The sequence below is a fragment of the Dermacentor albipictus genome, chromosome 7 (assembly GCF_038994185.2).
Source record: "Dermacentor albipictus isolate Rhodes 1998 colony chromosome 7, USDA_Dalb.pri_finalv2, whole genome shotgun sequence".
Classification (NCBI taxonomy): Eukaryota; Metazoa; Arthropoda; class Arachnida; order Ixodida; family Ixodidae; genus Dermacentor; species Dermacentor albipictus.
The window spans coordinates 22,130,817-22,158,176 of record NC_091827.1 but is presented as its reverse complement, the minus strand read 5'-3'; the positions used below and the strand labels follow the sequence as shown (position 1 = coordinate 22,158,176).

Sequence of the window (27,360 nt, the reverse complement as noted above, 5' to 3'; positions counted from 1 at the left end):
TGGTTCTCCCTGTTCTCTGTCTCCTCTGTCTTCTCCTCTCTACAGTTCAAATTACGTCCCCTCTGGACTTGCACGCTAGTAGAAAGCTAAGCCCTGCAGTCCCTTCAATGCTTTTGAAGGGTTCGCGGATGATTACAGCTCGCAAGAGGCTAAAGCTACGACTAGGGAACACCAGAGAGCATTGTGCACATGCCACGCGATGGAAAGGTCCAAACGGGTTTCTCGCGTCGACTTTCCTCTCTGCCACACTCCTGCCGTGTATATACATGCTCTGGACCGCCCACAGACGCGCCTGCTAGGAAACAACAGCAGCGGCAACGCAAAAGTCGATGAAAGAGGCAAAGAAAGCTTCGCTTTAAAAGCATGTGTGAGGGAAGAGTTTAATTTGTACGATGAATTAAAGTAGAGAATCTAATGGTAGAGACATTATTTTTTTCTTTAGTGTAGGATGTGTGCTCATTGAAATGAGGGCATATTTGATTGTAATAGATTTAGTCAACTTAAAGATATATTTAAGTCCTTCGAGTACCCCCCTTCCACTTCCTCTTTTGAAATAACCGATATCACTCGCTTAGAAAAGCGGATAAGCCGGCAAGGAGATATAGAATTACATCTGCTTGATGGCTCGAGGCGTGTTTTGCAAACGGGGAAGAAAATTGGGCTAAGCATGGTTCACTATCAAGGATTCATGTGCGAAGCTCCACCGGGAGTTTGCATTTGCAATATGCATTTCAGATTAGCTCGCGGTCGAATGCGTTCATCAAATGATGCCACCGCTTTAAGCCACTGTGCGTATCTCCGGAATATCTTTAGTGATCTGCATTCCCACAGGAGGTGAAGGTCAAGACCAGGGAGTGACCCGCCCTGCTCTTGGCTGCCAGAATTTGTGCACCACAGCATAACGCTACCAGAAGAGGGTCGTAGAGAACATGGGTTGCAACCATGGGTTTTTCAGTGCCGTTTTATGAGGCAGCGCTGTTCCTATTCAGGCGTCACTGCATAGCTACTGGAGCAAACTGAGAGATTGGGAGTGGTCATTGAACCGTGCCTCAGGGAGGTTTGCCAGCCCGTGTGCCTCCTCATTGCCACGGTTATCATCATTGCCTGACACACATTTCAGGGTCGTTTTATGACACACCTCATGTGAAATCATAAGAAGCTACCAAACACTGACACATAGGGGAAATTACTTGTGCTTAATAAATGAAATAAAGAAACGATAAATTAATAAAGAAACGATGAATCGGTCCCTCGGGTAACCGCCTTTCTTCTCGCTCATGTGAAATGCGCCTTCATGCAACCGTGATGCAATAGGCAGCGGTGTCGCGTTTTGTGGGCTCTCTTAGGTCGCGTCATTCAGCAATGTTGTCGGAATAAATCTTAATGAGATTGTTTGCACAAGGGATTGACCGCGCGAAGAAATGCCACTCAGCGCCTTCCAAAATTATTCGGAGTTCCAACTTTCTCGCCGCCGTCCTTTATAGAGGTAAAGATAGTGGGTACGTGGCCTCAATCATTGTCAGCTCGGAAAGCTACACACGCTCTATTAGCAGCTCGGAGACCTAAAAGGCCGAAACACGATGCGTTTTCTAATGTTTACATCAACTAGCTGACCTGATGGCCTTTCCTTGTCTTTCCATTTCATCATACAATGCTGCGAACCATACAACTACGTGGTTAGCATCCCTACTTCTTTGTTCTTCACGTTTCTCGTGTTTGTTTTTTCTCCTTACGTGTATGCGTAAACCAGCAACGCTTGCTGTTCACAAGGAGGGAGCATTAAGACCTAATATACTAGACTTACTTACTTTCGCCATTTCATATTTTATCCCATGCACCTAGCATTTCTGTGTTTCACTACAACTATTTTGAGCCATCTTTATCCCTCGAGCCCCTATCGAAATACATGGCAACGGAGAAGTTGTTTTTCTCGCCAACCACTGCAGTAATTTCGATGAGATTTCTAGAAATTAAACGAGAAAAATAAATCCTGTTCACTACAGGAATCGAACTTTCTTTTTAAGCCGTAAAATTTATTAATCGAGTAAAATTGCAATATCTCCAGAAACTGACTTAAATATTTGGTATAAAACTTTGTAAGTGAACATTAAAATAGCTTTTAATTATTTCGTGAACTGCACCTAATAATACATCTAAAGTGGACAAGATTATATCGTACACTACTGTAAAATATACCCCTACTTTTTGGAAGGACAATTGAAGAACGCCCGTACGCATTATTATAATGTCGCCTAAGCTGTAGAGCCATATATAAAATTTTTCCGCTTGATAGATACTTTAACAATGCATTTTACTGAACTACGATATTTCTTTTTTGGTACCGAGTTGCGGATTTGTAATGTGCGTGTCTATATCTTTCCTTAAGCTACCGAAATTTTGGAAATAGCGTTAAATACTTAAGGCACTGAGTCAAAAATGTGCTTCCTACAGTCATTATACTTTAACTCGTAAAATCATTTCTGCGTTTTACATCTCTATAGATAGATCAATGGGAGTTTGAACTCGCCTGAAGGCTTCCTCTTAATCCAGGGGCAGTTGCAGTTCTCGATAAGCTTTCATGCTTTCGGCTACGAGTACTTAGCACTACCGTGCAACGTTAAACAAAATATTACCTATTTAACATTCTCTTAAGACCCTTCAGCCACGGTGCACACAGTTTGTGTCAACTACCCGTTTTTGCCAGTTCTGTCCAGCGGTTGCATGGAGAAAGGCGCAGACGTCGAGCTTCAGGTAAAGTCAACGCCATTGTGCTCTTTACGGTTCTGTCTCACTTCAACATGCTCAGTATCGCCGCTCACGACCACTTCACTCAAGAGACTGACATGCTCGGTGAGGGTTCAACCCACCACGAACCGTCGTTAATTGGCGAAGGAATAGTTTCTTATTTCTGGTAATGCTTGCAGCTAACAAATGGTACTTGTGCGTGTGCTTCCAGCTGCTGATATGTTCATTCCTACAAAAAATTGCGACTTGGCTGACTGTTAATTAAGCAGAGATTTATTTACTGGGGACATAAAAGAATCTAAAAAATGCGAAAAGGATTGTCATGCTTCTTGATTCTGTTCTCCTAGGATATCTAGTGCCTTAGAACAATTACATAACTTTGACAAGCTTATAGAGAGTATATCACAATGCGTGACTGAAGCGGATAGCGCAGGCGATACAAAATGCTCTCAACTCTCCTTGGAGTACGATTTTTTCCATAGAGAAAACAAAGGAAATTAGTGGAAATTTCTCAGGCAATGTGACTCACCTGCACCAATCTTCGCAATTATCCTTTAACATAAAAAAATTCAAGTTCTGTCTGTCGGCTGGACTTGGACTTGGGCCGCAAGCGCAGTATTCTTCACATTTACTTGAACTTGTGTTGTAAAAGGAGGCAACGTAAACTGCTTCATTTGTGAAGTCGCATGATGGTCCGTCGTCGTAATCTTCTGTAATTTCGCTGCCAGAACTTCGTCGGGAGACAAGTGGGTTGCAGGCGCCTATGGGACCGCCGGTGCATGGTGGAGCAACGATCTTTTGACCTAAATTCATTCAGTTGAAAGGAAAATTACCGACACGTCTTATACGAGGAGTTCTACTTTGCCTTTAATAAATACAGTTGATTTTCTTAGTTTGGTGAGGACCATATATGCTCTATAATGCGAGGTTTCAGTTACCTGGCTTTCAGTTGTCAAAAATTTTGTGCGATGCGTGCTTGTAATAATCAGGATTACATGTGAATTTTATACCTTTCAGGTTTATTTTTATCATCTTTTTGCTACAAGAATGCAAGGGCAAGAAACTTTAAAGCTGCACAACAACAGTTTCAAGAGGTTCCTGCCCCTATAACTTTCTAACAGTTTCTGTTTTCATATGTAATGCAAGTGTATATACGCTGCCAAGGTACTACACAAATTCATATACGCGTCTTTAGCTGTACAAACATATATACACACAGATGTTTTGTTTATGTACACCAACAAGCCCTTACAATTACTCAATTTACCAAAAACAAATATATGCAACGTTATCATGAAAAGCCAACAAACAGACACCAATGACAACGCAAGGGAATTTACTTGTGTTTACTAAGTGAATTAAAGAAACAATAAAATAATGGTAATGAAAATCTATAAAAAACAACTTGCCGCAGGCGGGGAACGATCCCACGTCTTCGCATTACGCGTGTGATGCTCTAACCAACTGAGCTACCCTGCGCCGTTTCTCCATCCCGTTTTTGAGTATTTATGTGTTACTACTAGAACTAAATAACTAAATAATTTCTCTCGTCGTATTCGAGTGCTGATTGCCGTGTTATAGTTTGTTAACGAAGCTTTCCCTCAAGTCTAAATATTTTAAGGCAGTTTGTCGTTTGCGTATCATGGCCACGCATGCTTATATCGCCTTCCGTTTCTCTACCACGGTTGCGCTTTAAAACCACGGCGCTGCAAGTTTGCTTCAGAGACTTTCCTTTCCTTCCCTCTTCTCCGCCCTGAAACTGGCTCTCTTAACTACTACACGCAGAGACAAAGCAACAGCGCGCGCATTAGATCCTATAGATGAGATGAATATTTACAATTATTATTAGGGTTATCATTATATTCGAGTGCTGATTGCCGTGTTATAGTTTGTTAACGAAGCTTCCCCTCAAGTCTAAATATTCTAAGGCAGTTTTCCTAGTCTCTAAAGCCACTCGAGTTCACGCTTCTCCTCTGGAGGCCATTTTTCCAAGAAATTATCCCAAGAGAAATCGACTGTCACGGACAACATCAGTCCGTTTCCACATAAGTATGAGGCTCGGAGCAGGAGCTATGGCGCTTGAAAGTAACCTGTGGCTTCACGAACCAACCGACTGCGCTACCTTTCCGGGCAACATTGAAGGGTCACGAGTTCAAATCACATGTTATGTTCCATTTTTTTCTTTTTTCTTTCTTTTTAATGTCTTTTCCTCCATTTTATCACTGTACGGAAACCCTCCTAAAAAAATTATATATCCTCAATTATGTATGACCACACATGTGCAGGTCATAAATACCAGGTTCTCTAGCCGAGTGCCATCCATGCGGTATAACCGAGCTCAGATTGGTCCACCTTGACTGATCAAATAGGGCACCACTGTAGGTTAAATGAGGCGTACAACTCCTGCGGGACCCGCCGTGGTTGCTCAGTGGTTATGGTGTTAGACTGCTGAGCACGAGGTCGCGGGATCGGACCCCGGCCATGGCGGCCGCATTTCGATGGGGGCGAAATGCGAAAACACCCGTGTAATTAGAATTAGGTGCACGTTAAAGAACCCCAGGTGGTCGAAATTTTCGGAATCCTCCACTACGGCGTGCATAATCAGAAAGTGGTTTTGTCACGTAAAACCCCATAATTTAATTTTTAATTTAACTCCTGCGGGGACGGTAGAGTATCCGTCTCTAGTGCAAGAGGCCCGTGATCCAAATCCCGGTGCCGCGCAATTCTCCACCGGAAATTTAAAAAAAAAACCGTGTGGTGAGAAAATTGCACAAACAGGCCTGGAGTGCGGCCTCATCCCGGTGACCAGAACCGGTAACGCACTCTCTCACCAGAGCAGGATTGGCCACCCTGGTGCAGTACTTGGCCACAACCTCCTATATGAATACAACAATCAAACCCCGGCCCTCAGTCCCCAGCAGCCGCGAAGCAACTGACCACGGCGGCGGTCAGATCTGTGACGCTGCAAAGGGTGCTAAGAATACCTGGCTCCGGACAGGCCGCCATTGGAATCTGAACCTGGCAACGTTTAACGTTAGAACGCTATCTAGTGAGGCGAGTCTAGCAGTGTTATTGGAGGAATTAGAGGGTAGTAAATGGGATATAATAGGACTCAGTGAGGTTAGGAGGACAAAAGAAGCATATACAGTGCTAAAAAGCGGGCATGTACTGTGTTACCGGGGCTTAGCGGAGAGACGAGAACTAGGAGTCGGATTCCTGATTAATAAGGAAATAACTGGTAACATACAGGAATTCTATAGCATTAACGAGAGGGTGGCAGGTCTTGTTGTGAAACTTAATAAGAGGTACAAATTGAAGGTGGTACAAGTTTATGCCCCTACATGCAGTCATGATGACCAGGAAGTCGAAAGCTTTTATGAAGACGTGGAATCGGCGATGGGTAAAGTCAAAACAAAATACACTATACTGATGGGCGACTTCAATGCCAGGGTAGGCAAGAAGCAGGCTTGAGACAAGGCAGTGGGGGAATATGGCATAGGCTCTAGGAATAGCAGAGGAGAATTATTAGTAGAGTTTGCAGAACAGAATAATATGCGGATAATGAATACCTTTTTCCGCAAGCGGGTTAATCGAAAGTGGACGTGGAGGAGCCCGAATGGTGAGACTAGAAATGAAATCGACTTCATACTCTGCGCGAACCCTGGCATCATACAAGATGTAGACGTGCTCGGCAAGGTACGCTGCAGTGACCATAGGATGGTAAGAACTCGAATTAGCCTAGACTTGAGGAGGGAATGGAAGAAACTGGTACACAAGAAGCCAATCAATGAGTTAGCGGTAAGAGGGAAACTAGAGAACAGGTATTCGGCTTTAACTCAGGAAGAGGACCTTAGTGTTGAAGCAATGAACGACAATCTCATGGGCATCATTAAGGAGTGCGCAATAGAAGTCGGTGGTAACGCCGTTAGACAGGGAACCAGTAAGCTATCGCAGGAGACGAAAGATCTGATCAAGAAACGCCAATGTATGAAAGCCTCTAACCCTACAGCTAGAATAGAACTGGCAGAACTTTCTAAGTTAATCAACAGGCGTAAGACAGCGGACATCAGGAACTATAGTATGGATAGAATTGAACAGGCTCTCAGGGACGGAGGAAGCCTAAAAACAGTGAAGAAGAAACTAGGAATAGGCAAGAATCAGATGTGTGCGTTAAGAGACAAAGCCGGCAATATCGTTACTAATATGGATGAGATAGTTCAAGTGGCTGAGGAGTTCTATAGAGATTTATACAGTACCAGTGGCACCCACGACGATAGTGGAAGAGAGAATAGCCTAGAGGAATTCGAAATCCCACAGGTAACGCCAGAAGAAGTAAAGAAAGCCTTAGCAGCTATGCAAAGGGGGAAGGCAGCTGGGGAGGATCAGGTAACAGCAGATTTGTTGAAGGATGGTGGTCAGATTGTTCTAGAGAAACTGGCCACCCTGTATACGCAATGCCTCATAACCTCGAGCGTACCGGAATCTTGGAAGAACGCTAACATAATCCTAATCCATAAGAAAGGGGACGCCAAAGACTTGAAAAATTATAGACCGATCAGCTTATTGTCCGTTGCGTACAAAGTATTTACTAAGGTAGTCGCCAATAGAATCAGGAACACCTTAGACTTCTGTCAAACAAAGGACCAGGCAGGATTCCGTAAAGGCTACTCAACAATAGACAATATTCACACTATCAATCAAGTGATAGAGAAATGTGCAGAATATAACCAACCCTTATATATAGCTCTCATTGATTACGAGAACGCGTTTGATTCAGTCGAAACCTCGGCAGTCACGGAGGCATTACGGAATCAGGGTGTAGATGAGCCATATGTAAAAATACTGGAGCATATCTATAGCGGCTCCACAGCCACCATAGTCCTCCACGAAGAAAGCAACAAAATCCCTATAAAGAAAGGCGTCAGACAGGGAGATACGATATCTCCAATGCTATTCACAGCATGTTTACAGGAGGTATTCAGGGGCCTGGAGTGGGAAGAATTGGGGATAAAAGTTGATGGAGAATACCTTAGCAACTTGCGATTCGCTGATGATATTGCCTTGCTTAGTAACTCAGGAGACCAATTGCAATGCATGCTCACTGACCTGGAGAGGCAAAGCAGAAGGGTGGGTCTGAAAATTAATCTGCAGAAAACTAAAGTATTGTTTAACAGTCTCGGAAGAGAACAGAAGTTTACGATATTATAGGTAGCAAAGCACTGGAAGTGGTAAGCGAATACATCTACTTAGGGCAGGTAGTGACCACGGATCCGGATCATGAGACTGAAATAACCAGAAGAATAAGAATGGGCTGGGGTGCGTTTGGCAGGCATTCTCAAATCATGAACAGCAGGTTGCCACTATCCCTCAAAAGGAAAGTGTATAACAGCTGTGTGTTACCAGTACTCACATATGGGGCAGAAACCTGGAGGCTTACGAAAAGGGTTCTGCTGAAATTGAGGACGACGCAACGAGCTATGGAAAGAAGATTGATGGGTGTACCGTTAAAGGATAAGAAAAGAGCAGATTGGGTGAGGCAACAAACGCGGGTAAACGACATCTTAGTTGAAATCAAGAAAAAGAAATTGGCATGGGCCGGACATGTAATGAGGAGGGAAGATAACCGATGGTCACTAAGGGTTACGGACTGGATTCCAAGGGAAGGGAAGCGTAGCAGGGGGCGGCAGAAAGTTAGGTGGGCGGATGACATTAAGACGTTTGCAGGGACAACATGGCCACAATTAGTACATGACTGGGGTAGTTGGAGAAGTATGGGAGTATGGGAGAAGTATGGGCCTTTGCCCTGCAGTGGGCGTAACTAGGCTGATGATGATGATTATGATTATTATTATTATTATTATTATTATTATTATTATTATTATTATTATTATTATTATTATTATTATTATTATTATTATTATTATTATTATTATTATTAGAACTAACCTTGGGAATGCTAGCCAGCGCCACCACTCGCAAACATTGACGGCGGATGTGGGACGGCTTTTCTGCCGCAGGCGTCACGAGTACGTGATTGTTTTGGGTGAAGGTAACTGGTCCATTAACCCGCACATGCTAACTGAAGACATCGATGTTGCCGGATTCGAGACCCTCGTTATGTAAAAACGAGAATTAAGCGGGTTAACTGAGGGCCTCGATTTTTAATAATGATATCATGAGAAGCCAACAAAGACACATAAATATCCAAGAAAGTGGATGGGGAAACGGCGCCGTCGTAGCTCAATTGGTTAAGCCATGGATGGATGGATGGATGGATGGATGGATGGATGGATGGATGGATGGATGGATGGATGGATGGATGGATGGATGGATGGATGGATGGATGGATGGACGGACGGACGGACGGACGGACGGACGGATGGACGGACGGATGGATGGATGGACGGACGGACGGATGGATGGATGGACGGACGGATGGATGGACGGACGGATGGATGGATGGACGGATGGATGGATGGACGGATGGACGGATGGACGGATGGACGGATGGATGGATGGATGGATGGATGGACGGATGGATGGACGGATGGATGGATGGACGGAGGGATGGATGGACGGATGGATGGATGGACGGACGGGTGGATGGATGGATGGATGGATGGATGGATGGATGGATGGATGGATGGATGGATGGATGGATGGATGGATGGATGGATGGATGGATGGATGGATGGACGGACGGATGGATGGATGGACGGACGGATGGATGGATGGACGGACGGACGGACGGATGGATGGATGGATGGATGGATGGATGGATGGATGGATGGATGGATGGATGGATGGATGGATGGATGGATGGATGGATGGATGGATGGATGGATGGATGGATGGATGGACGGACGGACGGACGGATGTTATGAGCATACCCTTTCTAACGGGATAGTGGGTTGCTCCACTACGCTCCTTTTACTTTATTACCTAATGTCCTACCTATGTTAGAAAAAGAAAAAAACACTTAATTCCCTAACAAAAGTTTCTGAACGCCTATTGTGAACTTTTTGTACGTCCCCATTACTTACTTTCCCCCTGCGCTCGCTGAACCCAAGGGCTTCAAGGATGCCAGTCATACCTGAATCGACCGCTGGGCAGATATCTTGACTTTCTAATACAACATGCTCCATCGTTTGTCTAGCTTATTAGAGTTGTCGGACGATCTCGCCGCTGCCACCAGTTGTAGGTCGTAGGGAGGAACTTGGGAGGAACTAGGCGTACAGGGTTTATTTACAGATATTTACATTAGAACAAGTGATACATTCGACAGTCTAGCGTGGCTCCCAAATAGAGTCCGCAAGTCGAAGCATACAGCATGCGAGCACGAAGCTCTAAACACACCCAGCACACAGCTCACGAGTACGATCACGAGCACACTGACGAGGACATCCTAGCAGCCGACAAACAGCCGCTTATAAACACTCGTGCTCCCTAGATCCCTGGATGGGAGAAAAGTTCGACCAGTCATCGAAGCCGAGCGGCCTTTGAGCGGGAGGGCTTACGCACACACGTACGCACTGGTTTCACTCCCCCCCACCGAGGTGAGACGAGCTTCGCAGAACTCGGGGCTTACGTCTTGAAAGGTGCGTGGGGAGGTGCCGCCAATTACCTTACCTTGGGAACTCCCCCGCTCACGGCAGACCAGGTCGGCGGTGGCAGGTTCAGTAACAAAGGCTGGTTCGTCGAACTCATCTCGGCCTTTCCGCGACGGAGAGTCGCTGACGCGGCGTATTGTCTTCCGCACATCGTAGTCTTAGTGGCGCCGTTCGGCTAGAGGATGACGGTGGCTTCCCAGAAAACGCCAACTCTGCTGCTGCAGCTTGCTGAAAAACTTTACATGTTGGCACATCGGCAGGTCATTCCTAACAATCTTTACTGCAGCAAGCACATGCTTCTTCTTGCTTCTTATATCTCGCTTTGTAAGTACATGTTCTACGGTACCCTGATCTCGCTTCGAAAACAAATGAGCTTCCCTTTGAGTTATCATAAATCGTTTCTTTCCTGGTTTCATTTTTTTCTCTTAAGTAGTTACTCATGGCAGGTTTCTTTTCCATTGCTGCCACCCATGGGATTATCTCAGCCTCTCTGTCTTTTCCCTTGACTTCTTTGTTGCTGTGTTGCTCACCATACAGGCCACATACTTGCTGGTACGCTTCCTATTTCTTTTCCTCCACTGTGGATCAATGTTATTTGTGTAGAAATACCTGAACACTCTCCCAACCCATTTACTTTCTTTGGTACTCCTGAGTCATTCTTCATAATTAATTTGCTGTGAGCTTCTCTCATTTCGAAACTGCCTGACTAAGATGCCACCACAGCCACTAAGCATCCCTGCTTTTACTTTTGAATGAAAGCCTGTTGACGCTGTGTTCTCAAGCTGTCAAAACGCGTATTTCTTGCCTACGCTAAACCGAGCAGCCTACAAATGGTCACCCAGGACATTTACGTTTTTTTTCTGTCACTAGCCATGGACAACGCTGCTTCTCCTGCGACAGAGACGACGCCATGCTTACGTCACCTGTCATCGCTGCAGAGCTTGAGTTTCCCGAGCTTTTGGCCCAAGAATTCCCGAGTTAGGTTTACGCAAGTAGAGGCCTGTTTTACAGCGAAGCTGTTAAGGGCTACTTTCCCCGGTATCCTGTTCGCGTGTAGAAAAAAAATCCTGAAGATACAAGGCCGGGTCGACCCGCAGCGGAAGTCAAGCAGGCGTTAAGCACTCCCCATAAGTCAGCCGATCTCGAATGTAGTACAATGCCGGGCCGAACCGAGACGGAGGTGCAGTTCGCCATTACGGGGCCCACATGCGGCGCTTTGCTGGTCATCTTTCTTCACAGAGTAGAAGTGCACTAAATTTTTCAACTTTGGCGCATCACTTCTCAGACACAGAAGTACCTGCAAGTTGTCGCCGCACTGCCCTTCGACACCGTCGATGTCATAGACGACTTGCCTGCGGGTACGCCTTCGGTCACAGCATACAACGACCTGAAGTGCACGGTCCTGCAGCGCATCAAGCCAACGCAACAAAGTAGGCTCCAACAGCTCCTCTCCGAGAAACTCGGCGACCAACGACCGTTACAACTGCTGTACCTGTTGCGTCAGCTACTTGGTGAGCACTCCGCAAACGAGAGCCAGCTTCCAATTTTACGCGAGCTCTTCTTGCAACGCCTCCCTCAGGCCACACGCATGGCACTATCGGGTTCCGACGATCTGAGTCTCGATCGGCTAGCTGCACTCGCTGACAGCATCTGCGATTGCTCGTCTTCGGCACAGCTACCTATCACCGCTGCGAGAGTCCCAGAACCAGTAGACCGACTCTCGTACCTGGAGGAAACCATCGCCCACATTACCAGTGCACTGCAGAAGCTGACGATTGACGGCAACGCTCACTACTAATCTCGGCGCAAACATTCATCTTCACAGTATCGCAGTACACCACGAGGCTCGCCGCGGCAGCTGCTTTGGTACCAGCGTCGCTTTTGCGAGTAAGCAACTTGCTGCACACAGTCCTGTTCATGGACGGGAAACACATCGGCCAGTCGCTAACGGTGCAAACGACATGGGCTCTCGAGCGAGCCGCCTATTCTTCTTAGTAGACCGCATCGCCGGAACCCACTTCCTCGTCACCACCGGAGCCAAGCTGCCTATCGTTAACGCCATGGCCGCAGGACGCCAGTGCGGCAAGTCCGCACCTACGCTCCACGCAGTGAACAACACTGTCATCGCATTGTATGAGCTCCGGTCAATAATGCTAGACATCGGACTCCATCGCTTGCGCAGATGGATGTTTGTGATCACGGACGTCAGCTTCGCCGTAATGGGAGCGGACTTTTCCAGCCATTTCAAACTAGATGTGTGTTCGTGATCGGCGCTTGAAGGATAACGCCACATCTCTCGATGTACTTGGCTTGCAGTGCAACTTCACTTTATCTGGCGTCTGCACATTTCAGCCAGTCTCAACGTACGACAAGATACTTGCAGAGTACCCGCAACTCACCAAGCCGCGAAACGATACACTGCCCGTGAGACACAAGGTGTTGCACTATTAATAAAAGGAAATGAGACGTCCAACCAAACGTAGCTAAGTGCTACAAAGGAAACCCATACGGGTTCCTCGAAAGAAAAGCTTCGTAGTTGAAGAAAAATTCGTCCTGGTCCGGGGCTCAAACCCAGGACCACCGCCTTTTCGGGGCAGCCACTCTAGCATCTGAGCTAACCAGGCGGCTAGCAGATGGCAGGGTGAAGTCTAATTTGTCTAAAACTCGAGGCAAAAGCAAGAGTTTGACGTAATAGTTCTGCGGAAACTTGCAAGGTGGATTATATCACCACCATTGGCCCATCTGTCGCTCGCCGACCTAGGAGGCTCGCTGGACGGCGGTTGGAAGTCGCCCACCGTGAGTTCGAACACGTGTTAGCTCACCGTTATTAGTCCTTCCTCCAGCAATTGGTCTTCACCTCTCCATCTGGTTCCATATCAGGACACTGGTGGCTGGTGGCCTTCTTATGATTACCGAGCTTGAATACTTCACTACTCCGGATCACTATCCCCTTCCCCACATACATGAATTCGGCACTCGTCTCGCAGAAACCGAAATATACACCAAAATCCATTTGATGACAGCGTATCACCAAATTTCGGTCGAACCCAGTGACACTCTGAAAAGAGCAATCACTGCTCCATTTGACCTATTTAAGTTTGTCCATATGCCTTATGGTTTGAAGAATGCGGCGCAAGCTTTTCAAAGGTTCGTGGACGAGGTTACGCGCGGACTTCCGTTCATTTTCGTCTAACTTGACATTCTTGTTGCGAGCCACACAAACGAAGAGCACAAAGAGCACCTTCGCCTTCTATTTTAGCCATAGAAATATATTTTCGGAGTTGAAGCCCTAGATTCTTTCGGTCATGGCATTTCACCCCAAGCCATCAGGGCACTCAAATCGCGAGTGTGGGCAATCGAGGACTTACCCTCTCCAACCCCCTTCCGACATTTGCGCGAGTTCCTGGGGCCCATAAATTTTCACAGGTGCTTCATGCCCCCTTCTGCGCTAGTTCTTCGAATCAGCCGCTTACCTACCTGCTGCGTCGTGACTGCAAGAAACCGCCTACATTCCACTGGTCCTCGGAACACGTACAATCCTTCCAGGAAGCCAAAACGCGGTTGGTGACTGCAGTGTTTCTGATTAATCTGTTGCTCGACACGCCAACTCTCCTTATGGTAGATGCGTCGACCGCGGCAGGGGTTGCAGTACTGCAGAAGCACGGTGGTACAGAGTGGAGGCCACTGACCTTCCTCTCAAAGCGCCTGAAACCTACAGACGCTCGAGACATCACTTATGGGAGGGAGTTGTTGGCCATCCATTCCGCTCTCAAGAATTTTAGTTTTGTTCCTGAAGGCTATAGCTTTTACGTTCTGACTGACCACAAGCCGTTAACCTTCGTTTTCAAAAACAACCTCGTACTCAGAATGTGAGCTCCGGCAACTTTCCTTTATTTCCATATTCTTTATGGAGATCCGCCTCATTTCTGCTACCGAAAATCAGGCAGCTGACGCACTGTCACGGATCGGCGCTTTACCTGCTGGCACTTTGGATTTCCAAGCTCGAGCCGCCGCCCAGCAAAACGACTACGAGCTGCGCCTATTGCGGGAAGGAGGCTCGCCGCTCCAGCTTGTGGAGGACCCGTTTCTCTACAAAACAACATTGGTCACGTGCGACGCCACGCAAACGGCTCCTCGCTCGTTCATGCCCCATCAGTTTTGACGGCCAATATTTTATTCAGGGCACGCGCTGGTCGATCCCGGCATCAGAGTGACACGGAGACGCTTATAACGGACCGCTTCATGTGGCCAGAGAGATCAACAAGTAGTTCGAAGCTGTCCAAGATGCTGCCAAGCCTGTCAAGCCGTGAAAATCATCCGACGCACGCGTTCAGCGGTACAGGTGTTTCGATCCCTTGCATTTAGACTTGCTTGGGCAGCTGCCACCCTGCCCAAGGTTTCAAGTACATCCTCACGTGTGTAGACCGGTACTCAAGGTGGCCTGAGGCGACCCCCTACAAGGCATCACGGCCGAAACAGTGGTGGAAGCATTTGTTGCTACGTGGGTGTCGCGGTATGGTTGCCCTTTGAGCATAACTGCTGACCGGGACAGGCAATCCCAAAGCTCGCTTTTTCTGCCCTGGCGAGACTGCTCGGCATGCGTCTTTATAACACCCCGGCTTACCACCCACAGAGAAGCGGCACGGTCGAGCGTCTCCACCGACAAGTGAAGGCCTCATTGACCGCCACGATCGATAGACAGCTCTGGGTGTAAATGCTACCCCTAGTACTACTGGGGCTGCGAACAACAACGAAGAATTATACTAGAGTCAGCGCTACTGAGATGCTCTATGGGTCATTAGTCCGCATTCCGGGCGAGTTTTTCGGCACCCAGCGAGCCACTCCTCCTGCGGCCACGCAGCACGTAGAGAGGCTACATTCTTGGGTCGACCAGCTTCGACCTAGACAAACAACACCTAGACAAGAGAAGGCCATAGCGCTCGGCGGGTGACGTCACGGAGAAGAGGCCAGCGGCATGCGCGGGGATACGGCTTGAATGAAGGGATCTCGCCCTCATGGGCAACGTAAACCAGAGAGCAGTTATTGTTCTTTTTAGGTATAGTTGAGCAGATGTCCCGCTGAGAACAGAGGGTGTTTCAAAAGTATTTTATTTATGCAAAACTACTTGCGCGCTGCATCATTAAAAAGGCCGTCCATAGAAATGATGTGGTTCAATGTTAGGATTGAGAACGAATTTCGGGTAAATGATGACAGGGAGCATGGCTTCTATGAAAAGTCAGTGCTGGCCTGTTCTTCAGAGTAGCTTCTTTGCCTTGATTTATCGTCGGAGGCAAAGAGTTCGCCATTCATGCAACTACAAAAGTTCTTCAACAAAATGTTCGCGCGGCACCATAACACATATCTCATGACAACTTCACTGGTGTGCCCTTCTTCCCATTCGGGACACACGTACTTATTGCCGTCTAAATTAGGCTCTAAACAAATAATTTCGCTTTCGAGGCACTACTACATACAGTACCGAATTCCACATATTTAGAACACGCGAAATAAGTTGATCGATGGAGATACAAAACATTCGTGCAACTATTTACAAAACAAACAGCTGCCTTATTCCACAGAATTCTAGCTTTTCTCTTCTTTGCCTTAGCATTGGCACCCAATAATCTGTCATTGATCTTGCGGAAACATGAACGCATGATTTTTCGGCTCCACTTTGTAATTGCTCCAGCAATTGGGCACGCAGCACTTATTAGGCATATCCTGGCATGAACGTAATCCACATTCCGCGGCAAGGAAGGCTTGCCGGACACACAACCGCAATCGCAGCACAAGCGCAGAGACTACATGCACACTTCACGTCCAGACAAAAAGGGCTCTCGGAAGCATGTCGCAGCCTGCCAGGACTTTTCTAACCCCGAGGCTATCCAAGGAGCGGCAGAGTTCCCGGAACTAATCGAAAGGTTATCGCCGTCGTCGCCCACTCGGTCTTCCGCGTCTCATTTTCAACACATGTGCGCCGCTCGTAGCTTCGTAGTACACTGCACGGAACTTCTATGTGATCCTCTTTTGCGTGACGAAGCTCAAGCCGAGAGCGTACGGCCAGAAGGTCTTAAATTCTTTAGAGGGTGTTCCCTAGAGCCCCACGTATCGCACGCAGACAGTCTGTTTAGTTTTCCGACAATGGATACAACCTCGCAAGTCTTTCTGCGACGCGACTTTATCAAGCTACCATTGACTCCTTCATGTGAAAACCCCTCTGGTGTGGTTTCGCCTTCAGGGAAAAGCTTGAAGTATGCTTGAAGTTTGACGTTCGCGACAAAGAAGAGACAGTGTCCTGCGACCACGTGAAACCACCTTATCTTGAACATTATTTCTACATTCCGTCCTCCATTCCTCCTAAGCCTCCTGCATTCTAAGGAGGGAGCCCTTGTAGCGACCTTCCCTCTCTCTGTTGTCCCCGCTTCTCGGGAAGTCGGTTTCCCTCTCATTGGGGGGGGGGGGGTTATTATCCCCTGCTCTTTCTGAGAATCAAGGCAGCTCCCCGACTAGGACACAACCACAGCCACTCGGCAAACCTGCTTTAACTTTTGAATAAAACCCTGCTTGTTCTGCGTTCTCAAGCTCTCAAAACTTGCATCCCTTCTCTCCGCTAAACTGAGTTCCCAAGAAAAGTATATCCACTTCAACCTCCAGTAGCTCCGTCGCTAGTGTATGTAAGTTATTTTGACTAAATTGCCAACTTCGACAATTTTCTTCGGTCACAGTCGCTTGCGGCCTACTTATGCATTCTTCTGCGTGCGGCAGCGATCATTTGTTCCAGGAATGTTCTGAACGCAGTATAACATCGCCGCACGCAGAAAAAACCTAGTCACGTGGTTTATTCCTATAAGTATAGTGTGTTTTTTTAAGCGAAGCTTTCTTTGCCTTTTTCTGCGGCTTTTTCGCTAGTTACTATACTGCTACTGCTGTCGTAGTCTTGCAATCCGCGTCGGGAGGTGACTGAGAGCACACTGTAGGAGAGCGGGAAAATAGACGACGTTGAAAAGTATACTCCATTTAGAAGGAAGCGTGAACACAATACCCTATGGCGCTCCCTGGTAGTCGCACAATTCCCTCTCCCCTCAAAAGTAATGCAGAAGCTGTAGCGTTGCTTTTGTGCTCGCGCGTAACGGTCCGGAGAGATAGAGTATCGAGAGGAGGCAAGACATTGGGGAAGAACCGAATATGGAGTGAATAAGGGAACAACTTAACCACTCTTCGCTTGTGGCAGCTCGTCTACACGGCGCTTAAGAGGTGCGATGTAAACTCAGAAAACATGACTCATTTGGGGTGTCTACTACTACACGTGACAACACTTGAGTTGAGGCATAATTGGATCGACATTAATTCAAAGTACCTCTCAAGGTAACGAATGTTTCTGACATTTATGAAACATAAACATCGTGGAAATTGTTCGTGCGGAGAACTAGAGGAGGTTGTACCTACGCAAAGCCGCAGTGAAGCACCACAGTGCCAAAAAGACAATACGCAAGCAGCCACTCAACAAGTCAACACTTCTCTTCTGTACCCGACGTGGTGTCTGTACCCGAACCGATCCTCCGGGGATCTTGCACCTCCTATATATCCCACAATTAGACCATACAGTGGATCTCGCATACATAGCGCTGTAAGAGGGGTCCGGTAAAGTACGGGGTGTCGACTTAAAGCCGAGCCTAGGGCAGAAGCTTGGCAGTTCCGTCAACCAAATAGACAAGGCTGCTTGCACCCGTTGACTGGTCTTCGTTGACTAGATGAGCCTTTACAAACATCATGTTGCACCCTGTGTCTAGCAACACTAAGATCTCTCTCCCTCCTCGGGTCCCGGAGGCAACCGGAAGGGCCTTGGCGAGAAATTTTGGCAGCGTCGCCATTATCGCGTTGATGACGGGAACCTTGTCCCGTTCTCTCAGCTCGAGATAGCCGCCGCGTATCTGATCCTGGCAATCTACTTTGGTGGGGCGTAAGCGCACGATGCCTGCAGTCTGTTATTAGAAGCCGCTTGGAAGTTGTACGATCTGTGGCCCTTTCCACCACACGTGTAACAGATAATGACCGCGCTGACCGCGGGATTCTCGCGACATAGCTGGGGTGGGTGATTTCCGCGATTGCAGAGGTAACAACGCGGTAGTGGTGAGCGGCCGTTTCCTCTCTTTTCAGTTTCCTGTATCTCGGCTATAACTGCAGCACCTTTCTTTGTTTTCGCGAGATTCTCTCCAGCCTGAGCTTCCAAGAATTGGTCTAGCAGTGCTGACATATCGTCCAAAGATTCTGCCTTCATCTCATCTAGGTAAAGCGACCAATTCGACAGCAATTGGTCTTCACCTCTCCATCTGGTTCCATAGCAGGACACTGGAATCTCTCTCTAATCAGCAGTGCGCGAAGGGAGCTGTACTCGGTATAGGTTTTGGAAAGTTTGACTCATATGTCTAACTAGTGACTTAGCCGCGCTGCATTTTAGGTTGCCGAAGAAAAGTATTTATAGGCTGACAACGACGCACAGTTTAACCGAGACACACACACAAAAAACATAAGAACACTAACGCACATGCAATTAATCTAGATCAATGATGAAGACAAAAGAAATACAACGAACAATTACCAGTGGATATAAAAATTAACACTACGCAGAACACACTTAATGATGGTCAACTAAACAGACTTCAAAAGAAAACAAATGACGGCAAAGTCCATAAAGCGGGGAGTTGATGGCAGCGCTTTCCCGAAGAACGCTGGCAAGCCGATATCGTTGAGGTGGATGCGATTGCTGGGCTGGGTCTCCCGGAAGTCTACGTCTGACGTCTACCCTCGAGCAGGTTGAGTTAACTTGAGGGAACTACCGTGAGCTTCGTTGCAGACGTTGTTTTGTCGTCTCTTACGTAAACTGGTAACTCGCAGTGAAGGCGCGGCTAGGCGGTCTATGCGATACTTGACGGCACTAACTCTTGGATGCTTCTCAGCAGATTGTACGCTCAGCTTCCAGACTGCCTAGCTCGGTCTAAAACCTGCGTTTAAATAACTTCTCCTTTCCCTATTTCCCTGTGTTGGGGAACGGCAGTTATTGGTGACGATCCAATCAAGTTCACCCAATTGTATCCAGGCTTCTGCGAAGGTCTTGGCCGCACCCCTTTTAATTAGGGGAGAGCGATCGGGTGATTCGCCCCTGCTGTCAGAGGTCGCGCACTTGTATTGCACGACACACGCACAACCTTGAGTCCATAGTGGGCCTCTATTATCCGTTCACAAACGCAGGAGAAACGATGGCAGCCGGCTATACGGCGCTGTCGGCACACACACACACTGTCAGCAATTCGATGACGTAGGATTGTACAGAGACACCACATAAATTCGGAGTATTCGCACCCTTTCCTTCTTATCAAGCTTCCCAATGCACGCGCGGGACAGATAATACACAAGGGTTCGTACAAAAAGCCATCGGGGTGTCATGGTCACGCCGACTACAAAAAGACAATAATCTCTAAACCTGCCTGCGGCTTCTTTTGGCCGCTTGCCCCAGTGGCCGGCAATAACCGTCTTGCGCGCTGCTTCCTATTGCTACGACCTTTTGGCACCCGTTGATCGGTGCTTCGCCGAATCGAATTATGCCGCGCTGTGACAGTGACTACGTCGTTCCTTCACGTCCCTTGTTCGATCCCGACCGTGGCGGCCGCGTTTCGAAGGGGGCGAAATTCAAAAACGCTTGTATAGTGAATTCAGGTGCATTTTACAGGAGCTCAGCTGGCGAAAATTGCTGAGCCCCAGCTGACCACTACTGCTGCTGACCACCTGATAAGTGGATTGTGATTTTCGTGAGTAAAGCACCATCATTTCATTCAAGTTCAACGCTTCTGCCACGATGCGATGCGTCCTGCGAGACAATGACATTGCTAAGGTTCTCGCAGGCTATGAACAGTGAGCCAAAACAATGCCTCTACCATACATGTCCTACTGTGTGTTTTGAATACTATGTGGACAAACACAAGTGTTGCATGCAAGATGAACATCACCCGACCACTCTCTTATTGCGTCAAGCGCTCAATAACTTAAACATTCGGCTCATCATCAATATCGCCGCCAAATGCAAGTAATTAAGGTGAATGGCACAAAAACGTTCCTTTGCACCAATACTCACAGCATGTGGGATCACCACAATTTCTTTCGTATTTTTTTGAGTCCGAAACGTTTTATTCTCACGAATATACCTTCACAATATCTAATTAGTTGGACGTTTCTCAATGCACTCCTCAACGTTTGAATTGAAGCTTTTGCACTCAAATCTCTATACTTAGTGAAAAAGATAGGTAATTATTTTATTATTTATTGAATAGAACTTTTCTCTAAAGATAGACTCAGTGGCTCGCAGATCAGTGGACAATGCTACTTTAGTTGTTTATTCGGCCCGAGATATCTACAACAGTGCAATGCGCCAGCTATTACGTAAGGCACGGCCCAGCCTTTCTCGAATTTGTGAACAAGACACCCGTGCAGGTCTCGAAACGTATTAAAGTTTGGTGTTGATGCTTTTTCCATTTTTTCCTGCAATGATTGTTTGTTTATCTCCAAGGAAAAAAAAGCACCGTGTCAAAGCTTTGAGTACATACCCGTACTGCAGTTTTGGATGCACTCAATACGCCTCTGGAATGTGCCACTGATAGTTTTATTAATGAGGACACTTTCGCACTCCCCGCTGGTCCTGTTGTATATGTATCGAAAAATAGTGTCGTTGCTTGTCGCATTGGTGTAAAATGGCTGCGGTGGAGTCTCACATGCTGACGACTGAACCGCCTTTTCGGCACCGGTGAATACCTGTATCTCTGTAAAAGACGACATTAATCAATTAGTGACTTTCATTCAAGGACAGAACAGTGACTCTGTCTGTTAAGGGAACGGATGTAGGGACTTAGAAATATTGCGTGTCACAGCTCCTTCGCGTTGTGGATGCATCGTATGAGAACTGTAAAGTAGAGCGAGAGAAAACATTTATTCTTAGTTAGCTGGGGCCACTTTCTCGTAAGGGGGAGCCTTGTTCAGTGCACCATTGGCTTGTTCCCCGCCCCGGGCCCACTGGATCAGCCGTCGTGGCTCTCGCGATTCTAAGTTGATGAGTGCAGTCTCCCAGGAGGAAGGTGACGGAATAGGGGAGTAACCCCCAGGGTGTGAAGTAGAAACAGACTTTTCGTTCGTTAGCGCGCTGGGTTTATCGTTACCTCGTACGAGCATACTCCCATATTGCATACGATTCTGCCGTTTGATAACTCAATTCACCGTGTCAACATTAGAAGTCCCATTATGGGGTTCGGTAAGCAGACAAAGTGACGAGAGGTCTTCTCGTCTCAGCATATATACTGTCACATTTCGACTGCACTTTCTATGATCAAGCCCGAGATGATTGGGCAAACCGCTTTGTATTGTCTGAGTTTGCACAACTAAATAATGCTATCTTCACATGGCTATGACTGCAATTTTCTCTTTTATTACGGGTTCTGGTAAGGAGCATAGCCACAGGCTCTCTGAGAGCATGGAATTGCGATTTTGGAGTAGCAGCCCAAAGGCGGACTGCTCCTCCCAAGGCCTGCGACTTTCCTCTTATTAAACTTTCTTCTATCTTCACCTTCTCCTTTCTTCTTTAAGTCACTCATCTCCTCTACCCCATGCAGTGTAGGAAACCGGACGGCCGCCTGGTTAAAGGAACTCTAAAGGCAAATACTAAGTCGACATGGACTGTCTAAATACATTTCCGGAAACCTCGCAACGCTTGTTTCCTGCCAACAAAAGACTTAGTTTATGAGAAAATTCGGTCTGAAGGGTCCGAGTACCTTTCTTGAAATTCAAATTCCCCGCCACCCAACTGGGGGAGTTGTCACATTCCATACGCCATCACCGCCCTTTGCTGCCGTCAGTAAGTAAAACGGCGCCCGACAGACGGCGGCACCGAGTCAAGACAGAGCGGCGGAATTGCCACTGCAGCTGCTTTTTGGTCAAGTGGCTTGAACCGTTCGCGCATCCCGCGACGTAAAACTTATTGCACCAGCTTTTTATTTTCGAAAATTACTGAAAAGGGCGAAATATGGGTGTTTTATCCCAGTTGCATTCTCTCCTGTGAAAACACAACGATGGGTGGATTTCACAGTTTGCGAGGCGAGCTACCCGCATTGCTATCACTTCACAGCGTGGCCGGAGGAGGAACTGTCTCTTTTTTCAGAGGTTGCTCAGGTCGAAAAATTCTGCGTACAATATATTCACGCGCTCTTCGAAGTAGCTGTGAAGGTGTAAATACTACCGACGGTGAGCTTCGCGTTGCTTTATAATAAACTGGGTCCTTAAATATCGCTTGTCAGTCTCTTTATTAGAAAGATGCTTACCTGTTCATGTTATGAAGATTTTTAACAAGAGAAAGTTCATGAGTTCATATGAAATTGGTCTCAGACCGGGATGCTCACTATGGCAGACGTATATTAAGGTGGTAGCGTTAAGGGCCCCATGTTGCAGCAAATCTAGCGTCGGCGTCGGCGGCGTTCTTTGTATGAGAAAAATCATCCCGAACCACGTATCTCGAACCGCGTAGGCCCTCCGCGTGGCGCAGAGCTGTTACTGAACTATTTGAATTTATCAATGTAATATGCGTCTGGAAATTCGTAAAGTAAGACTTGCGCACAACCAACAGACATGACAGCGTCCGATTGTAATTTGAATATACGAGAAAACGTAATTCTGTTACGTGGAAACGCAAACGCAAACCCCTTTCCCAGCTGCCATTTGAGGCCTGTATATAAGTAGAAGCGACTCGTCCCGCTCGGTTCCTTGCAATACTATCCAGATGGCGTTCGCCTCCGCGCATCCGGGACACCGGTGGCGCCCGCCGTGGGGTTGGGGTGAGGAGCGAAAAAGAACCAGAAAGCTCGCCTATCTGCATAGCATTTGCTGCCGGTGTTTCTCGGTAAATATTACGGTTGGATAAGTTGCAGTTGCCGCGAAGCATGAGAAACAGTCAGGGATCTTTGAATACAATCGCGTTCCACTTTTAAGAGGAAGGTTTAGCTCGTGGGCTCTTATCGAAATACATGAGAAAGGAGAAATTGTTTTTCTGGGCAACCAGTCCACCAAATTTGATGACGTTTGTTGCTTTAAAAGGAAAAGTTAAGATCTAGCGACTGTTGGTTGTGAATTTCTTATATCGATCGTAAGTTTTAATAAGGAATCTGAAAACTCCCCAAATATCGAGAAAACTAGACTATAAAATTTAAAACTCTAACTCAACAATGACAAATTTTATCACAATTATGTAAATTGCCTTAATAGGACGTATAAAGCGGCCAAAATAGATGTGTTATACATGGCTCTCTATTAAACCACTCATATGTGAGTAAAACTTTTGTGAAACTCTTGGATCCAGAAACAAATTCCCGTAAGGTATCAACCGACATAATTTTGTCCGCTTTGAATGCTCTATTGCATGGAGTTCACAGACTTGCGATATCTGTTTGTGCAGAGCTACGGATTTGTAAACTTCGTTCTATCTTTTTTCTGAATTACCAATTGTTCAAGATTATTTTTAAAACATCAGGCTCTAACTCCAAATTACGCTTTAAAATAGCGCTAGAATTTAACTTTCTCTCTCGACAGCTTAAAATTTCATTAAAATCGGCCCAATTCCAGAAAAGACTTTCTACGTTTTACATGTACTAGAATAGGCGGCATTGGAGTTGGGCTCGAGCTGAGGCTTCCTCTTAAAGGCGAAGCTTAATGCCACCCCCCCCCCCTCAAGTTTAGCTTGACCCACCCTCAAACGTTTGTTGGCCCACCCGAAATTTCAAGTAGGCCCACCCGCAAAATTCGAGTTGCTAACCCCAATTTAGGTTGTCCACCCCCCCCCCAAGTTGAAGTTGGCCCACCTCAATATGTCCGGCTCCTATTTAGATATCCTAGGTTTCTCTTCAGTCATCCCTTTCACTGGCGGCCGCCAACCGAAGCCTCAGCTACCTTCCAGTAGTGGTCTGCTCAATAACCCAGGAGAAGGCGACATACCGGAATACATCCCAAAAACTGGCTCGCCCAGGAGAAGGATACTTCGAATTAAAATATTTTATCATTGCTTCTATGAAGTTATCTCTGACGTAGTTCTTTCGTTCTGACTTTGAAGAAAGCCAAGGAACTACAAAGAATGAATTCGCGTTTGTGCGCCTTGAATGTAAGGAGGTGTTCTTCGATTGTAGGATCAGTCATGTTCGCATTGTTTAATCAAGGGAATCTAACAAATTTCATGTATAGCGACAGCCACTGTCGGCTTGGATTTCGACAGGCTACGTTCATAGATTGCGATATTGTTGCGTTTCTCTAGGCCTGAGAACTGACTGTGCGTTTGCTTATGGAGAGCGCAAAGATATTAACAGATGAGAATTTAAACTCTTAATGTGCCGCTGTCGAATGGCCACAATGCGGGCAGCCAACAAACGGGTCACGTTTCGTTCGGCCTCGTACTACAGTCCTGTTTTTGAATAAAGAGAGTACTCTGGAGGTAATTTTATTACATGTGACATGTTCTGTTCGTCTTTGCTACGTCAAGTGATGGAATTTTGTAACAAAGCGTGTGTTTGTGGAATAAAGAAATGATTTTTCTGCTGTACGCAGAAAAATGAGTCGGCTAAAATTCTTGCGTAATGTTTTCTCTGGAAAAATAAATATATCTGTACCCTCATATTTAAAGTCCATCGCAAGGAGACCAACACGTAACACTCACAAACACTCCCTACAACCAATTTTTGCCAAAACAGAGGAATTTAAACAGAGTTTTTTTCCACGCACAGTTTCGGATTGGAACAGTCTACCTGAGTTTGTTTGTGAGGCTGAAAACTTTGACGAAGCCCTTGAACTACATTTGCTGCGTTAAATGTCAACCTATCCAAACTGTTATTATTTCTGGTGCAAGTACTGTTGTAAATTACTTATGTGCTATTCTTCTTCTTATGTATGTGATGAATACAATGCTAATGAAACCAATGTATTATATTGTCGTGCGAGCGTTGTTAGAAATTATTTCTGTGCTGTTCTTTCCCATTTCATTGCAATTACACTCCTGCTTGGGCCACGTTGGCCTGCAGCATTGTGAAATAAATAAATAAATAAATAAATAAATAAATAAATAAATAAATAAATAAATAAATAAATAAATGCAACAGTGCTACATAAGCGCATGTGACACCTTCCAGTACGCTTTCAAGCTCTAGAAGCAAAGGGCATGCCTTATCTTTTTCTTGAATCACCAGCGAAGTGCAGCACCGCTCACCACCTTCATATTCATATTAATTTTTGGCACTGTGATCAATTGTCGCGGATACGTTCTATTGCGTCGAGGTGAAGCAGGTACACTGACAGATCAGTAGCAGGATCACTCAGTGCACAAACGTAGTGAATACGACTTGCTTCATAAGTACTAATGCCCACTATTCACAAATAGCGTAACCACAGAAACGAAACAAACTTCTAGATAGAATAAGAATTTAAATAAATACAGGACCACAACTCGCCGTAAGTCTACAAAGAGCAGTTCGATCACGCGGACGACATCTGTCCGCCATTTTCAGAGGAACAGAAGGTGTTTCGGTTCGAACATGCTCGGGAGTTCCGGCCGTAAAACGACGACGTGCAGTTTCAAATACTGCTGTACAGGAGTCCATACATCTACCTCCTGGATGCGAAATAGTTCGTGGAGTTATAGTCGGTAACTATGAGATGTCGTCAATTGAAAGCCGTTGCGACTGCAGCAAAATGAAGTTGTAAGAACAGCCCCGTTGAGAGGCTCCGTCCACTGTTACGTACTGGCCACAGCTGTCTTTGGGGAGAATATGCTGCACTTCCGGTGACTTTAATCTTATCGAGAACGGACAGTGGTAAAATGATGTCCAGCGAACTTTAATGAAGAATTTATGGGATAGGACAGTCAATACACATTGCACTGTATGCCGAACCATTTCGAACAACTAGGCCTCCTGATTGACACATTAAGGCAAAAATATTTAAAAGGTGCCGTCAATAATAACGAAAAAATGTACCTGTGAGCAGCAAAGCCATTAGAGCAGGTGATACAGCAAGAACGATCAGGAAACGCATCGTGGTTTCTGAAAAAAGACAAATAAAAATATTTTCTTAACAACCAACGCTAATGATACGGGGCTGGCAAATATACTGCGAAGCAAAACTGAGCCGACAATTTTTGTTTTGAAAATTGAATGTAATACCGGTGTTTACGTACAACGGAAATTTTTCATATTGCTCTACAATTTTCTCACTGACCCTTTTCATCTTATTATAATACTTGAGAAGTGTATCAAGAATTAGGACTAATTATCTAATTAGGCGGAAAGGAAAAAAAACATAGTCTGAGTATCCCCAAGCAACGGCAAACAACATTACCTTGGTTCTCTCCAGCTACGTGGCACTTGCGTATCCATAATGTTTGGCTAAAGTTGCGTGGGACACCCTGCACATGACCTTTAATAGCAGTTGCACTTGAAGAAACTTCGTGTGATCTCGAAGAATTGCTCACTTAAGTGACGGCCTTCTATAAAGACCTCATAGTAGGAGGTAGTTCAATTTCACAGCCTAAGTCCTCTCGCACCACCAAGAATATGGCGTCTTTCGGTGGTGTAATCTTACTTCGTGAAATTACTTTATACTTTGCTGTCACTAATACTGCTTCGTCATTCCGGAGAAACAGCAGCACCTCTCTCTCTTTTCTGTGAGTCCGAGTACTAGCGCTGCTGCACATGATTGCTGTTGATTGTGATTTCGAGTTAATCCAGCTTGGGCTCCTTTCGGTTACTCAGTGAATTATACAGGGTGTCCCAATTACCTATAATGCACTCAGATTTAAAAATAAAAGAGCAGTTGCGTTACTCGAAGATAACCTAGTACATATTCTTTCCGGTACAGTGAGTAACTGCCAGTGATTTTTTCATTAGTGGTCGCACTTATCTGTCTCGCAAGGCGGACTGATCACATTGATAACAAA

The 27,360-nt window shown here is 46.2% G+C and overlaps 1 pseudogene; it reads left to right on the top strand.

Annotated features, from left to right (window-relative positions):
• Nucleotides 1–27,360, top strand: part of LOC135897540 (HEAT repeat-containing protein 5B-like) — a 389,157-nt pseudogene that overhangs the window by 151,189 nt on the left and 210,608 nt on the right.